We start from the raw sequence: 16,180 nt of genomic DNA, 5'->3' as shown, positions 1-16,180 counted from the left end.
ACAATTCGGTTAATTATGAAATGAGCTCGAGTTTACATCTAGGGATGCTTTTAAATATGTTCTGGGATATTGTTAGGAGTTTGGTAAGCTTCGGATCAAAATAATGAGTTTTGGATTTATCCGGGATTTAATCGCCGCACGAAACATTAATTAAATAATTAATTGAGACGCATAGATTTAAGATTAATAAAATTATGAAAAAGTATATTTAAGCTCAAATAATTATTAGAAGTCTAAGTTTTTAATTTGGGAATTTTATGCTAAGATTTGGTTTAATTCGGGATTAAAACGCATTAATATGTTATATTTAAATATTAATTTCAAAGCCATTGATTTAAGCCAAATAAAAAAAATGAGAAAATTCAAGTAGGCTTAAATAATTATTTGCGATATGTTAAGAGTCAATGGAAATAATTTGGAGACATTTTGGTCCTGGCAGTGCCCTGAGCACAAATTTATGATATTTTAAATGTTTATGCATCATGATCACGATTTTAAGATTTTATGATGATATAAGTTGCCTGCTTGAATTTAAAAAAAATTGCATTGGAGCATGATTTTTATTAGTGATCTAAATGATGATGTTTTTGAATGATGGAAATTAGTTGTGGCTATCGAAGTATATGTAAATGTTTAAGACGTATATGTAAATGATGATGATAATGCCTAGGCACAGTGGATGGGTAATCCTGTCACTGATGTCCGACAGTCGTCGGGTACCGTGGTTCTCTGTATGATGGATCCATCGTAAATGATTAATGATGTACTATAGTCACCTCTAATGAACGGAATTCACATAAGGAAATGATAAATGATGAATGATGAACGATAAATTAAAAACAATGACTGGTGAATGATGATTTACGATGAGCTGTTTTGACACGTTATGATTTTACACGACAAGATTATGTTATGTTTTTAAAGTTCATGAAAGGTATGTTGAGAATGGTATTTTTCACTGTTGTGTCCTATGTATATGTATTCGCTATTAACGGTGTATGTGTGTTGAATCTTTAGACTCACTAGGCGTATGTGATGCAGGTGAGATTAATGATGAGGGGACTTGAGGTGCCGAACTCTGAGTAGGCAGACCTGGTGTGGTGACATGACCCGAGGACCGCATAGTTTCTGCATTATAAGTTATGAGATTGAGTGGAGATAATATTTTCCTAGGTTGACGATTTTTAAGATTTTGACTGGTTTATGTTTACGTATGATTTTGGGATGAGTTTGGTTATTTTAAAATGCACTATTTTTACTGTCAAATATTTAAGATCATTTGTAAATGTTATATTTTTCTGTGTAGTGCATGCATGCGAAACGTATAAATGTTATTTCGAAAATGTGAGCTTTAAAAAAAATCCGCGCTTTCAAAACGGTAGACGTTACATAATGTCTTTGTGCAAGACACACTCAACTATTCCATAAGCTTAAATTTCTGTATTTGCGATGATTGTGTGTGCGTGTATGTGAACTGATATATGAACACAACTGATATGTGTCGTTTTTACGTGTTTTATTGTATTAGTTTTAGTTGTGTTTGCATTGTGCATGCATGCATTTCATTTACATTCAGTTCATTTTAGAGTAATCAATTGCATATTATCATATCTCACTATTGAGTGATTAATTTGCAGGAAACACGACCGGAAGAACCAAAATCGGAGCCAAGTGCCAAGTCAAGACAAAAAGGGCAGAGGAGTTGGCGCTCGGGCGGTGAAATTGTACCGCCCGAGCGCGAGGAGAGAAATGCCGAAGCATCTCGACAGAAAGGTCGGCGCTCGGGCGGTAATTTTCTACCTGCCCGAGCGCAAGAGATGTTTTACAATGCCCAAGTACAGAAGAGTCGGCGCTCGAGCGGTAGTTTATACCGCCCGAGTGCGAAGGCTGCACTTCCAAGGAGATTTACAGAAGGTGTGGCGCTCGAGCGGTACTTTTCTACCGCCCGAGCGCCACCTATTTTTGGAAAAATTTCATGCTCGATTTCTTACCTTATTTTGGAAGAAGAATACTATGGTAAGGATTGGGGGGTCGACTTTCAGAGGTACTCAGACTTCGTTTTTCAGCCGTCACAAGTTTGGAGAGCATTTTTGCGCTTGGATCGAAGATTTGAAGTTTTCCGGGCATCGTTCTTCGCGTTTTTCGTCACTCCTAGTATTTCTTATTTAGTTTTCACATTTGAATTTTGTTTTGTTTATTTTCAGTCATGAATTTTAGTAGCTAACTTTATTATTTGTTGGGATAAAAGGGGATCCTACCCCGAACGTTGATTTAACTTAATTGATATTTCGATTGTGCGTTATTCTTGATTTTACTACTGTTTTACTGTGTCATTAAAGCGTAGCTAACTTTAACGACGTTTTCGTATCACGAGTGAGTTCGAGAGAATAACGAGTGATAGGATCGAGTAGTATAATTCGCGGATCTACAATTTACATAGATATATGAAATTGGATACGTGCCAATAGTCATAGTCCTTCGGGTCGAAAATTAGGGGATTTCATAGATCGAAATGCGATTCGCTCTTGATAAATAATTAAAGATATTTAATTACTTCATTGAGTAGAATTAGTTTGGCATAGCTCGAGAGAGTGTGTTCAATAGATTAGGAAATCATGTCCGAAGCGTAGATCACGATCGAACGAATTAATTAATCAACGAGGGGTAGGTGAACCGAGATTCCCAACAAATCCATTTTTCATTGACTTTTACTCAACCATTTTAGACATCATATCTCATTACTTGATTTTGAATTTTTTATTTGCTTTCGTATTTGATTTTAGTAGTAATAAAATAATCAAATCACTTTTCGTTGCTAAATGTTCAATAACTGAAAATAACAATTGTAAAACACAGTCTTCAGTGGAACGATACTCGTACTCACGTACATTATATTATAACTTGACATCGTGCACTTGCGATTAATTTTGAGCATACAAAATCATATTTTTATTGGGGATTTTACTGTGCAAGTTTTGCTCGATCAAGTTTTTGGCGCCGTTGCCGGGAACTGTTAATCTACAATTTTATTTTTAGTTATTTCCTTTAGCATTATTTTATTTCTCTTGAGATAACACTTCATATTTTATTACTGATATCTCTTCCAGTGCATGCCAAAGTCACTTGACGTGGAGCTTGATTTTGATCCTGAAATTGAAAGAACCTTCCGCAGGAGAAGACAACAACAAAGGCTTAAAGAACTGATGGAGAGACACAAGCCAGAACGTGAGGAGGAACAGCGTGAAAATAGACAAGTCGAGATGCCACGCCGCATACCGATGCTGGAGTATGCCCAACCTTCTTTGGAGGGTGCACGCCCCAGCATTGTGAGACCTATCGTGCGGGCAAATCACTTTGAAATCAAGCCAGCCATAATCCAGATGATTCAGAACACAGTCCAATTCGGAGGAACTGCAATGGATGATCCAAACACGCACATCTCGGATTTTCTTGAAATCTGCGATACTTTTAAATTCACTGGAGTTTCTGATGATGCTGTTAGATTGAGTTTATTTCCTTTCTCCTTACGTGATAAAGCTAAAGCGTGGTTAAATTGTTTGCCTGTAGGTTCGATCGCTACATGGGAGGACATGGCGAAAGCATTTCTCATCAAATACTTCCCTCCCTCCAAGACCATGAAGCTGCGGGCAGATATTACAACATTCGCTCAATTCGATCAGGAATCTTTATATGAAGCATGGGAACGCTTCAAGGACCTACTACGAAGATGCCCACATCACGAGTTACCACTTGGGTTAGTCGTTCAAACATTTTATTACGGTTTGCTTACTCCTAACCGTCCTATGATAGATGCTGCTGCTTGTGGGAACCTTTTGAGGAAGACTGCGGAAGAAGGATATGAGTTGTTGGAGGAGATGGCTGCTAGCAGTTATCATCCTCAATCTGACAGGAACAACCAGCGGAGAAGTGCAGGAGTACACCAGGTAACTGATTTTTCTGCTATTACTGCACAACTTGATGCTTTAAACAGGAAAATAGACGGCTTGAATGTGGGTGGCACGGCTATGCGTCTTCAAGAGATCTTCTGTAAAAAGTGTGGAGGGGAACACTATGCGAAGGACTGTCAAGACGACAATCCATTCTATGTGCAAAATGAGGCACCAGTGAACCAAGTGGGAGTCCAAAACCGCCCAAGGAATGACCCTTATTCGAACACATACAATCCTGGGTGGAGGCAACATCCCAACTTCTCATGGGCGGTCAAAACAGTCAGAATCGACCGCAAGGAGGACAAAAATATGGCAAACAACCGATGTACAGATTCGATCCTCCTAGAGAAATAAAGTCCAACTTGGAGCAAATGATGTCTAAGTTTATTTCATCCACTGAAACTAGACTTCAAAATCAGGATGCATCGATTAAGGGACTTGAAAATCAGATTGGTCAATAAGCGAAGATGATAGCAAGTAGAGAGCAAGGCACCTTGCCAAGTAACACAGAGACTAATCCAAAAGAGCAAGTGAAGGCTATTGAGTTGAAAAGCGGGAAAGTTTTGGAGTCAAGGGAAAAAGAGAAAACTCAAACAGTGGATGAGCAAACTGCGACATCTAAAGGTAAGTCTTCTAACTCCACACTAGCACCCACTACACAACCAAAAATTGTTATACCCTCTCCTTTCCCTGCAGCACTTAAAAAAGCAAAACTAGATTCACAATTCGGTAAGTTTCTTGAGGTGTTTAAAAAGTTGCATATCAATATTCCCTTTGCCGATGCTCTAATGCAAATGCCTAGTTATGCTAAATTTTTGAAGGATATCTTAGCAAATAAGAGGAAGTTGGAGGATCATATGACAGTCAACTTAACCGAGAATTGCTCCGCTTTGGTGCAAAACAAAATCCCACCGAAGCTAAAAGACCCAGGGAGTTTCTCTATTCCTTGCATGATTGGTGATGTTGTTTTTCATAAAGCATTATGTGATCTTGGTGCAAGTATTAATCTGATGCCATTTTCTGTGTTTAGGAAACTTGGGTTGGGAGAGCCTAAGCCGACGAGGATGTCCTTGCAACTGGCTGACAGATCTGTCAAGTACCCCCGCGGAGTGATTGAGGATGTACTAGTGAAAGTGGACAAATTCATTTTTCCCGCAGATTTCGTAGTGCTCGACATGGAGGAGGATACAGAGGATGCCTCTCATTTTGGGGAGACCATTCCTTGCGACTGGCAAGGCACTGATTGATGTACAAGAAGGGAAGTTGAGATTGCGAGTGGGCGAGGAGGAGATTACTTTTGATGTCTTTAATGCACTTAAGCACACACTGCATTCTGATAGCTGTTTTAGAATTGATGCTTGTAAGGCTCGAGATTAATAGTTCTCATCGACATAATACTCGGAATATATGAGTATGTATATATATATAATGAGGAGTGTTTAGTGAGATGAGAATAAGAAATACTTGGACAAGAGGAGAAAATCTTAAAAATTGGACAGAACAGTTGGCGCATATGCGCGAAGATAAGTGGCGCATATGCGCGACAATTCCAGTAGCATTGGCGCATATGCGCGGAAAGAGTGGCGCATATGCGCGACATTTACAGTAACATGGGCGCACATGCGCGGAATGAAGTGGCGCATATGCGCGACACCTCCAGCTGCTGTGGCGCACATGCGCGAGTTTAGTCGCGCATATGCGCGGTCTGTCCAGAAGCTTGGGCGCATATGCGCGAGGTGGTAAATTCTGCATGGCCGAGACCAGTAGGTCTCGCGCATATGCGCGAGACGTGTACTTCAAAGAACAAGCCATTTGTCCTAAATCATGCAATATATATATAGAAGTGGCTTCGATTCCTTCTTCATTTCAGAGGATTCGACACTTTCAGAGAAAGGAAAATACATGTTCTTTGGTTCTTTAAATTGTGGTTTAACAAGATTTAGCCATCCAAACTTTAATCCGATTGCGGTTTTGAACTCCCCTCCGTATTAGCTACAAAGTAATGTAAGTTTCATTCAATTCCAGCATGTTTTGATATTTATGTGATGGGAAAATGATGAATTGAACTTCATACTATGTTCTTGAAATGGTAGAGGTTGTAGAACCGTACACGGATCGATTATCGGATGTCATATGCAATTGTAACGACTTTTATAGCATGTTTAGAGCTAAATATGCAGATTTTGAATACTATGACATGTTTAGGATAATGATTATGAGTTGATGAGTTTAGATTGATAATGTGTTGATATGTGTTGAGAACTTGATTGACCGGTATCGAGAATTACGTCGTTATGCCGTCAAATTGTTCCGAAATCAAGTATTGACTTGGATAGGTGTTGATTAGATTAAAGATTGATAGATTGTGTATCAACATTTCTATTTCAGATTTGTCTTGACGACTGTGACAGCGATTGTGCGACGAAAGGTATAGTACATGTTTTGTTTGGGAATTACAACTCAAAGGAGATCACATTTGAGTTTCCCAACCAAAATCACATACTTGTTTTATTAGCTATATCTTGATATGATTATGATTGTTATAGAATTGTTTCCATAACTTGTATGCAAATCTTGCTATGCATTGTTTACAGATCATGTTGCATTGCATTAAGATGATCATGCTTGTTTACAGATTTTGTATTCATGCATTAAGATAGGAAAGTCTGCGAGATCATCCAGACTTCTAGATGTTCGGCGATATCACAGCTTAGGGGAAGATCACCGCCCCTATTGTAGATGTGGATACAGATCAGGCCGAAGTCTAGGAATAAGACATACCGTCACCCCTGATTGGGAGGGTAGGTGATAGATCGTCTTATTCACCACGGGATCCCTAGAGTTCTAGTCGAGTCGAGTCTAGACATGATTAGATTCGCATTGCATGATTATATATGAATGATATTCATATTAGCATGTTTCATGTGTTTAGATTGTTTTAATGCATGTATACATGTTTATACTGCGATTTGTTCTCACCGGTTTTCCGGCTGTTGTTATGTCTGTATGTGTGCATAACAACAGGTGGGGCAGGATCTGGGTCGAGACAGAGATGATCGTGATAGCGTGGTGATCTCGAGGCGCAGCAGAGGACTAGTGGTTCTTTTGTAGACTTGTATTATCATTTGAGTTTAGATGATAGTGAACACTAGTTGTGTATAAATCAAGACATGTACTTTATGTTTTATATTGTGAATTAAACTAAGAACTTCTGTTTGTTTAGTTACACTTGATTTCATGTAAAAAGCGAAAATTTGACCCACGTTTTATAACAACGATCCATTTAATCCCAAGAAAAAGAATTAGAGCCCGGGTCCCCACAACAGGTGGTATCAGAGCGATAGATCCTTTAGAGTGAGATAAGATAGAATGAGCGGGGTAGATCGAGTCTTCTTCCTTGCTTTATGATGTGCTAGCATGATTTATTGCTTTCATTATTGCATGTTGTATGATTATCTGACTTGTATTACAGCATGTGTTAGTAAAGACTGAATCAGAACCGATTCTGGATCAGAGGTAAATGATCAGAGGAGGGCTGAGACAGTTTGTATAGCTTGTATACTAACTTGGTTGAATAGCAGATACATGCCTCCTAGAAGAGCAGCAGTGCCTCTGCGACCTACAGCACCAGAACAGGGTAGCACATCCGGGGATCCAATGGATGTTACTGCTACGCCAATGGAAACGTTGCTCAAACGATTCCAGTCTTTCCGACCACCTACCTTACGAGGTACAGAAAACTCCATCGAATGTGAAAGCTGGTTGGAGGATATCGAGATGTTGTTCGAATCTCTCGAATACAATGATGAGAAAAGAGTGAAACTCATTGGCCATCAACTGCAAGACGTGGCTAAGAATTGGTGGATGAACATCAAAAGAGCATTGGAACAGCGTGGCACGGAGATTACATGGAAAGTGTTCAAGACAGAGTTTTATCTGCGATTCTTTTCTATATCCTACCGTAAAGATAAAGGCGCTGAGTTTGCAAACTTTAGGCAAGGGCAACTGAACATCGAAGAGTACGTCGCTAAATTTTCTTCCTTGCTTCGTTTTGCACCTCATGTTTTAGGTAGTGATGAGGTCGTGGCAGATCAGTTTATAAACGGCTTAAATCCCGATATCTTTACGTTGGTAAATACTGGAAGACCCAACAATTTCGCTGAGGCCTTGAACCGTGCCAAAGGAGCAGAAGCAGGACTGCTTAGGCAACGGAGTGCTCTGTATGTTGCTCCGAGTCCGAGACCACCACTACCTCCAGCACAACCTCCTCTTAGATTTGAAAGTGGCGGTAGTAGCAGCGGGCGAAAGGATCGGTTGAAAGCAAAAGGGAAGCAGTTCAAAAGACCTGGGAGCAGTTCTTCAAGCTGCAGTGGATCCAGACAGGGTGGTTCTGATCAGAGTACCAGGTATACAGGTGTCTACTGCAGTTCTTGTGGGGGTAGACATGCGACAGAGCAGTGCCAGGGTGTAGTGGGCAGATGTAACATATGTAGACAACAGGGGCACTTCGCCAAAGTGTGTCCCCAGAGAAGCTCACAGAGATTTCAAGGTGCAGGGTCATCTGCATCTGTAGCTCAGCCTGAGAGGCAAGCTTCATCTGTTCACTCCTTTCAGCCACCACAGACACAGACGCAGCCCAGAGGCAGAGGTAGCCAGACCGTGAGCCAACCTCCCCGACAACAGGCTCATGTTTTTGCATTGACAGAGGAGCAAGCACAGGATGCCCCAGATGATGTTATAGCAGGTAACTGTTCCCTTTGCGGTTATCCTGCTTATATATTGATAGATACTGGTGCATCGCATACATTCATTTCGGAGCAATTTGCATTGTTACATTCATTGCCTGTTGAGTCTTTACTAGATGTTGTGTCTATTAATTCTCCGTTGGGAAGTGGATTGATATCTGTAACTACGGTTAGACATTGCATTCTACAGTTTGAGGGGCATGAGATTGACCTAGATTGTATAGTGTTGGGTCTAGCTGATTTTGATTGTATAGTCGGTATTGACATGCTAACGAAGTACAGAGCCACTGTAGATTGTTTCCATAAGATTGTCAGATTCAGACCCGAGATGACAGACGAGTGGAAATTCTACGGGAAGGGTTCCAGATCTCGGATTCCCTTGATTTCGGCTCTTACTATGAACAGATTGTTACAAAAAGGAGCAGATGGTTTCTTTATTTATGCTGTAGATATGCAGAAGTCGAGCCCGGCATTGGCGGATCTGCCAGTAGTACGGGAATTTGCAGATATTTTTCCAGATGAAATCCCAGGATTACCTCCGGTGCGAGAGGTAGATTTTAGTATTGATCTTGTACCAGGTACCGTCCCTATTTCGAGAGCTCCGTATAGGATGGCACCCATCGAACTAAAAGAATTGAAAGCACAGTTAGAAGATCTTCTGGCCAAGGGATATATCAGACCTAGTGTATCTCCTTGGGGCGCTCCAGTGCTGTTTGTACGAAAGAAAGATGGTTCGATGCGATTGTGTATAGACTATCGGCAACTGAATAAGGCAACGATCAAGAACAAATATCCTTTGCCTAGAATTGATGATCTATTCGATCAGTTGCAGGGATCTTCTGTCTATTCTAAGATTGATTTGCGTTCTGGGTATCACCAGCTCCGAGTTCGAGATGTAGATATACCGAAGACAGCATTTCAAACCAGGTATTGGCATTACGAATTTATTGTCATGCCTTTTGGTTTAACAAATGCTCCTGCGGTATTTATGGGCTTGATGAATCAAGTGTTTCAGAGATATTTGGATGAATTTGAGATTGTCTTCATTGATGATATTTTGGTGTATTCGAAGAACAGAAATGAGCATGCAGAGCATCTCAGAATTGTTTTGCAGACGTTGAGAAACGAACAACTGTATGCGAAATTGTCAAAGTGTGAGTTTTGGCTGAATCGAGTTGTATTCTTGGGGCATATCATTTCTGGAGATGGTATTTCTGTTGATCCGAGTAAAGTGGAAGCTGTGATCAATTGGCCAAGACCGACTTCGGTACCAGAAATACGCAGTTTCATGGGTCTGGCAGGATACTACCGAAGATTTATTCAAGATTTCTCCAGTATTGCAAAGCCAATCACACAATTGACACAGAAGAATATGCCATTTATTTGTTCAGAGGAGTGCGAGTCTAGCTTCGTGGAATTGAAGAAGAAGCTGACTAGTGCTCCAGTACTGACGATACCTTCAGGTACGGGTAATTTCGTTGTATATTGTGATGCTTCTCACAGAGGTTTGGGATGTATTCTTATGCAGCGAGGTCATGTGGTCGCATACGCCTCGAGACAACTGAAGCCACATGAAGTACGATACCCCATTCATGATCTGGAATTGGTGGCTATCGTATTTGCATTAAAGATTTGGCGTCACTATCTCTACGGCGAGAAATTTGAGATTTACTCCGATCACAAAAGCCTGAAGTATCTATTTTCTCAGTCAGAACTGAACATGAGGCAGCGTAGATGGCTTGATCTACTAAAAGATTTTGATTGTGAAATCAAATATTATCCAGGAAAGTCAAATGCAGCAGCAGATGCCTTGAGTCGAAAGGTATGTGCCTTGTCCTTATCGACGATAGGTGTTAATAATTTAGTTGAGAAATGCTGCTTGTCTGGGTTAGAATTTAATACTGATAGTAAGCCACTCCGACTTGCTACGATCCAAGTTGAACCTGATTTGATTATGAGGATCAAAGAAGCACAGAGAAGAGATCAGAACGTGCAAAGATCAATTCAGATGGTCAGATCAGGGCGTTTGTCAGAACATCAGGTACATGATCATGTGCTATACGTGAATAACCGCCTTGTAGTGCCAGATGTTCCAGACTTGAAACATCAGATTTTGTCCGAAGCACACTGTAGTCGGTTCAGCATTCATCTTGGTGGCAGGAAGATGTACAATGACTTGAAGACACAGTTCTGGTGGAAGCAGATGAAGTCAGATATCGCAGAATTTGTGTCTAAATGCTTGAATTGCCAGCAAGTAAAAGCCGAAAGGAAGAAGCCCGGAGGTTTACTTCAGAGTTTATCTATTCCAGAATGGAAATGGGACCACATTTCCATGGATTTCGTGACGAAGTTACCTCGATCATCCAGAGGCTGCGATGCGATTTGGGTCATTATTGACAGATTGACCAAATCTGCTTGTTTCATTCCGTACCGAATGACGTATAGACAAGATCAGATGGCGGAGATATATATTCGAGAGGTAGTCAGATTGCATGGAGTGCCGAAGTCTATCGTATCAGATCGTGATCCACGATTCACTTCTCACTTCTGGCACAGTTTACAGCAGGCTTTGGGTACGACATTACACCTGAGTACTGCTTATCACCCTCAGACAGACGGACAGTCAGAGCGGACTATCCAGACTTTAGAGGATATGTTGAGAGCCGTGGTGCTAGATTTTGGCACTAGTTGGCAAGATTCTTTACCTCTTTGTGAATTTTCTTACAATAATAGCTATCAGACGAGTATCGAGATGGCACCGTTTGAAGCTTTGTATGGCAAGAAGTGCAGATCTCCGCTATATTGGGATGATATCTCAGAAGTACCAGAACTGGGGCCAGACATGATTCGTGACATGACTGAGAAGGTGAAAGTCATTCAGAAGAGAATAAAGACGGCACAAGATAGGCAAGCCAAATACGCCAATGTCAGACGGAGACCGTTGGTATTCGAGCAAGGAGACAGAGTATTTTTGAAGATTTCTCCATTTAGGGGTGTTGTCAGATTTGGCAAACGTGGGAAGCCTGTCTCCTAGATACGTCGGTCCTTACGAGATCTTAGAGAAGATTGGCGACCGAGCCTATCGACTTGCTCTTCCTCCTTCGTTATCCGGGATACATGATGTTTTCCATGTGTCAATGTTGCGTAAGTATATGCCAGATATTTCTCATGTCATTCAGCCTGACGAAGCTGAGCTTGATCAGACCTTGAGCTATGTCGAGCAACCTATCCAAATTCTTGATCGGAAAGAAAAGAAGCTCAGGACGAAGACTATTCCGTTAGTGAAAGTCCAATGGAGTCGTCATGGCATCGAAGAAGCGACTTGGGAAACAGAAGCGAATATGCGACAGAAACATCCTGAATTATTTACATGATGTAAGTAAATTTTTAGTATTGATTATATTACATTGTCATGTATGTTTGGTAATTTCCTACGATTTCGAGGACGAAATCATTTCTTAGAGGGGGAGAAATGTAAGGCTCGAGATTAATAGTTCTCATCGACATAATACTCGGAATATATGAGTATGTATATATATATAATGAGGAGTGTTTAGTGAGATGAGAATAAGAAATACTTGGACAAGAGGAGAAAATCTTAAAAATTGGACAGAACAGTTGGCGCATATGCGGGAAGATAAGTGGCGCATATGCGCGACAATTCCAGTAGCATTGGCGCATATGCGCGGAAAGAGTGGCGCATATGCGCGACATTTACAGTAACATGGGCGAACATGCGCGGAATGAAGTGGCGCATATGCGCGACACCTCCAGCTGCTGTGGCGCACATGCGTGAGTTTAGTCGCGCATCTGCGCGGTCTGTCCAGAAGCTTGGGCGCATATGCGCGACAAGAATGGCGCATATGCGCGAGGTGGTAAATTCTGCATGGCCGAGATCAGTAGGTCTCGCGCATATGCGCGAGTAATGCCGCGCACATGCGCGAGACGTGTACTTCAAAGAACAAGCCATTTGTCCTAAATCATGCAATATATATGTAGAAGTGGCTTCGATTCCTTCTTCATTTCAGAGGATTCGACACTTTCAGAGAAAGGAAAATACATGTTCTTTGGTTCTTTAAATTGTGGTTTAACAAGATTTAGCCATCCAAACTTTAATCCGATTGCGGTTTTGAACTCCCCTCCGTATTAGCTACAAAGTAATGTAAGTTTCATTCAATTCCAGCATGTTTTGATATTTATGTGATGGGAAAATGATGAATTGAACTTCATACTATGTTCTTGAAATGGTAGAGGTTGTAGAACCGTAAACGGATCGATTATCGGATGTCATATGCAATTGTAACGATTTTTATAGCATGTTTAGAGCTAAATATGCAGATTTTGAATACTATGACATGTTTAGGATAATGATTATGAGTTGATGAGTTTAGATTGATAATGTGTTGATATGTGTTGAGAACTTGATTGACCGGTATCGAGAATTACGTCGTTATGCCGTCAAATTGTACCGAAATCAAGTATTGACTTGGATAGGTGTTGATTAGATTAAAGATTGATAGATTGTGTATCAACATTTCTATTTCAGATTCGTCTTGACGACTGTGACAGCGATTGTGCGACGAAAGGTATAGTACATGTTTTGTTTGGGAAATTACGACTCAAAGGAGATCACATTTGAGTTTCCCAACCAAAATCACATACTTGTTTTATTAGCTATATCTTGATATGATTATGATTGTTATAGAATTGTTTCCATAACTTGTATGCAAATCTTGCTATGCATTGTTTACAGATCATGTTGCATTGCATTAAGATGATCATGCTTGTTTACAGATTTTGTATTCATGCATTAAGATAGGAAAGTCTGCGAGATCATCCAGACTTCTAGATGTTCGGCGATATCACAGCTTAGGGGAAGATCACCGCCCCTATTGTAGATGTGGATACAGATCAGGCCGAAGTCTAGGAATAAGACATACCTGTCACCCTGATTGGGAGGGTAGGTGATAGATCGTCTTATTCACCACGGGATCCCTAGAGTTCTAGTCGAGTCGAGTCTAGACATGATTAGATTCGCATTGCATGATTATATATGAATGATATTCATATTAGCATGTTTCATGTGTTTAGATTGTTTTAATGCATGTATACATGTTTATACTGGGATTTGTTCTCACCGGTTTTCCGGCTGTTGTTATGTCTGTATGTGTGCATAACAACAGGTGGGGCAGGATCTGGGTCGAGACAGAGATGATCGTGATAGCGTGGTGATCTCGAGCGCAGCAGAGGACTAGTGGTTTTTTTGTAGACTTGTATTATCATTTGAGTTTAGATGATAGTGAACACTAGTTGTGTATAAATCAAGACATGTACTCTATGTTTTATATTGTGAATTAAACTAAGAACTTATGTTTGTTTAGTTACACTTGATTTCATGTAAAAAGCGAAAATTTGACCCACGTTTTATAACAACGATCCATTTAATCCCAAGAAAAAGAATTAGAGCCCGGGTCCCCACAATGCTTTTGACTCTTTTGTTTCTCACTATGTGCAGGATGCTTTTAGGGACCCCTTGGAGGCCACTATCACTACTGAGTTGGGAGAAGAGGAATTGGACGATGAAAAAACTGAAATTGTGGCACATCTCAATGCCAACCATCCATGGAGAAAGCCAATGAAGATGCGACTAGAGGACCTAGGAGAACGCAGAGATTTGATCCCTCCAAAGTCGAGCATCGAGGAGCCACCGACGCTTGAGCTCAAACCCTTACCTCCGCACTTAAAGTACGTATTCCTAGGTGAGAATAACACATTGCCTGTCATTATTTCTGCTGCTTTGACAGATGCTATGGAGGACAAATTGTTGCAAGTTCTCAAAGAGCACAAAAGGGCATTCGCTTGGAAGGTGGTAGACATCAAGGGAATCAGCCCCTCGATATGCATGCATAAAATCTTGATGGAAAAGAAGTACTCACCTCTCGTGCAACCTCAAAGACGACTGAATCCAAAGATGCAAGAGGTAGTAAAAGCTGAAACCATTAAGCTTCTCGATTCAGGTATTATCTATCCTATTTCCGATAGTGCTTGGGTAAGTCCGGTTCAATGTGTGCCTAAGAAAGGTGGGATTACGGTGATCACAAATGAAAAGAATGAACTTATTCCCACGAGAACTGTTACGGGGTGGAGAGTGTGTATTGACTATAGGAAGTTGAATGATGCCACCCGTAAGGACCATTTTCCCCTTCCCTTTATTGATCAAATGTTGGAGAGATTAGCAGGGCATGAATTTTATTGTTTTCTAGATGGGTATTCGGGGTATAATCAAATCACAATTGCACCTGAGGACCAAGAGAAAACCACTTTCACTTGTCCTTATGGCACGTTTGCTTGTTCGCCGAATGCCTTTTGGTCTTTGTAATGCACCTGCTACATTTCAGCGCTGTATGACTGCTATATTCTATGATATGATTGAAACCTTTCTTGACATATTTATGGATGATTTTTCTATCTTTGGTGCAATGTTTGATGAGTGCTTGCAGAATTTGAGATCCGTGTTGAGAAGATGCGAGGAGACGAACTTGGTGCTAATTTGGGAAAAGTGCATTTCATGGTACAAGAGGGAATTGTTTTAGGGCACAAGATTTCGGAGCAAGGAATTGAGGTGGACAAAGCAAAAATTGAAGTCATAAAGAACCTACCACCACCAGCCTCAGTAAAGGGAGTTAGAAGTTTTTTAGGCCACGCCGGTTTCTATCAGCGATTCATCAAAGATTTTTCTAAAGTTGCCAAACCTATATCTTCTCTACTTATGAAAGTTATGCCCTTTGATTTTAATTCTAACTGTTTGCAGGCATACGAGGATTTAAAGGAGCGCTTGGTGACGGCTCCTGTCTTGGTGGCACCGGATTGGGACTTGCCCTTCGAGATCATGTGCGACGCCAGTGACACTGCAGTGGGGGCCGTACTTGGCCAGTGGCGAAACAAGGTATTTCACACAATTTACTATGCAAGTAAGACCTTAGATGATGCTCAATTGAATTATGCAAAAACTGAAAAGGAATTACTTGCAGTAGTATTCGCACTTGACAAATTTCATTCATACCTTGTTTTGTCCAAAGTAATTGTATTCACTGATCATTCTGCCCTTAAATACTTGCTTGCTAAGAAAGATGCAAAGCCACGCCTTCTTCGGTGGATTTTATTGTTACAAGAATTTGATTTAGAAATAAGAGATAAGAAAAGTGTCGAGAATGTGGTAGCAGATCACTTGTCTAGATTAGAATTTATTTGTGATGATTCTGTCGATCGTGCTATCAATGATTGGTTCCCTGATGAGCAACTCTTTGAGGTGAGAAATTGTCCTTGGTATGCAAACTTCGCTAACTTTCTTGTCACAGGCACACCTCCACCAAACCTATCGTTTCATCAACGAAAGAAATTCTTTTCTGACGTGAAATACTATTTTTGGGAGGAACCGTTTTTGTTCAAAATTTGTGCAGATGCCATGATAAGACGGTGTGTTGC

At 40.7% G+C, this 16,180-nt stretch overlaps 1 non-coding gene across 1 annotated transcript; it reads right to left on the bottom strand.

Annotated features, from left to right (window-relative positions):
* Positions 1–3,639: 3,639 nt before the first annotated feature.
* Positions 3,640–3,745, bottom strand: LOC140842227 (small nucleolar RNA R71). Its single transcript, XR_012120357.1, has one exon. It is a non-coding gene; the product is annotated as a small nucleolar RNA R71 (small nucleolar RNA).
* Between the last annotated feature and the right edge of the window lie 12,435 nt (positions 3,746–16,180).

Source organism: Primulina eburnea, chromosome 9 (genome assembly GCF_022965805.1).
Source record: "Primulina eburnea isolate SZY01 chromosome 9, ASM2296580v1, whole genome shotgun sequence".
In the NCBI taxonomy this organism is placed as follows: domain Eukaryota; kingdom Viridiplantae; phylum Streptophyta; class Magnoliopsida; order Lamiales; family Gesneriaceae; genus Primulina; species Primulina eburnea.
Note: the sequence above shows the minus strand (reverse complement) of the source record. Positions and strands in the feature narration are given on the sequence as shown.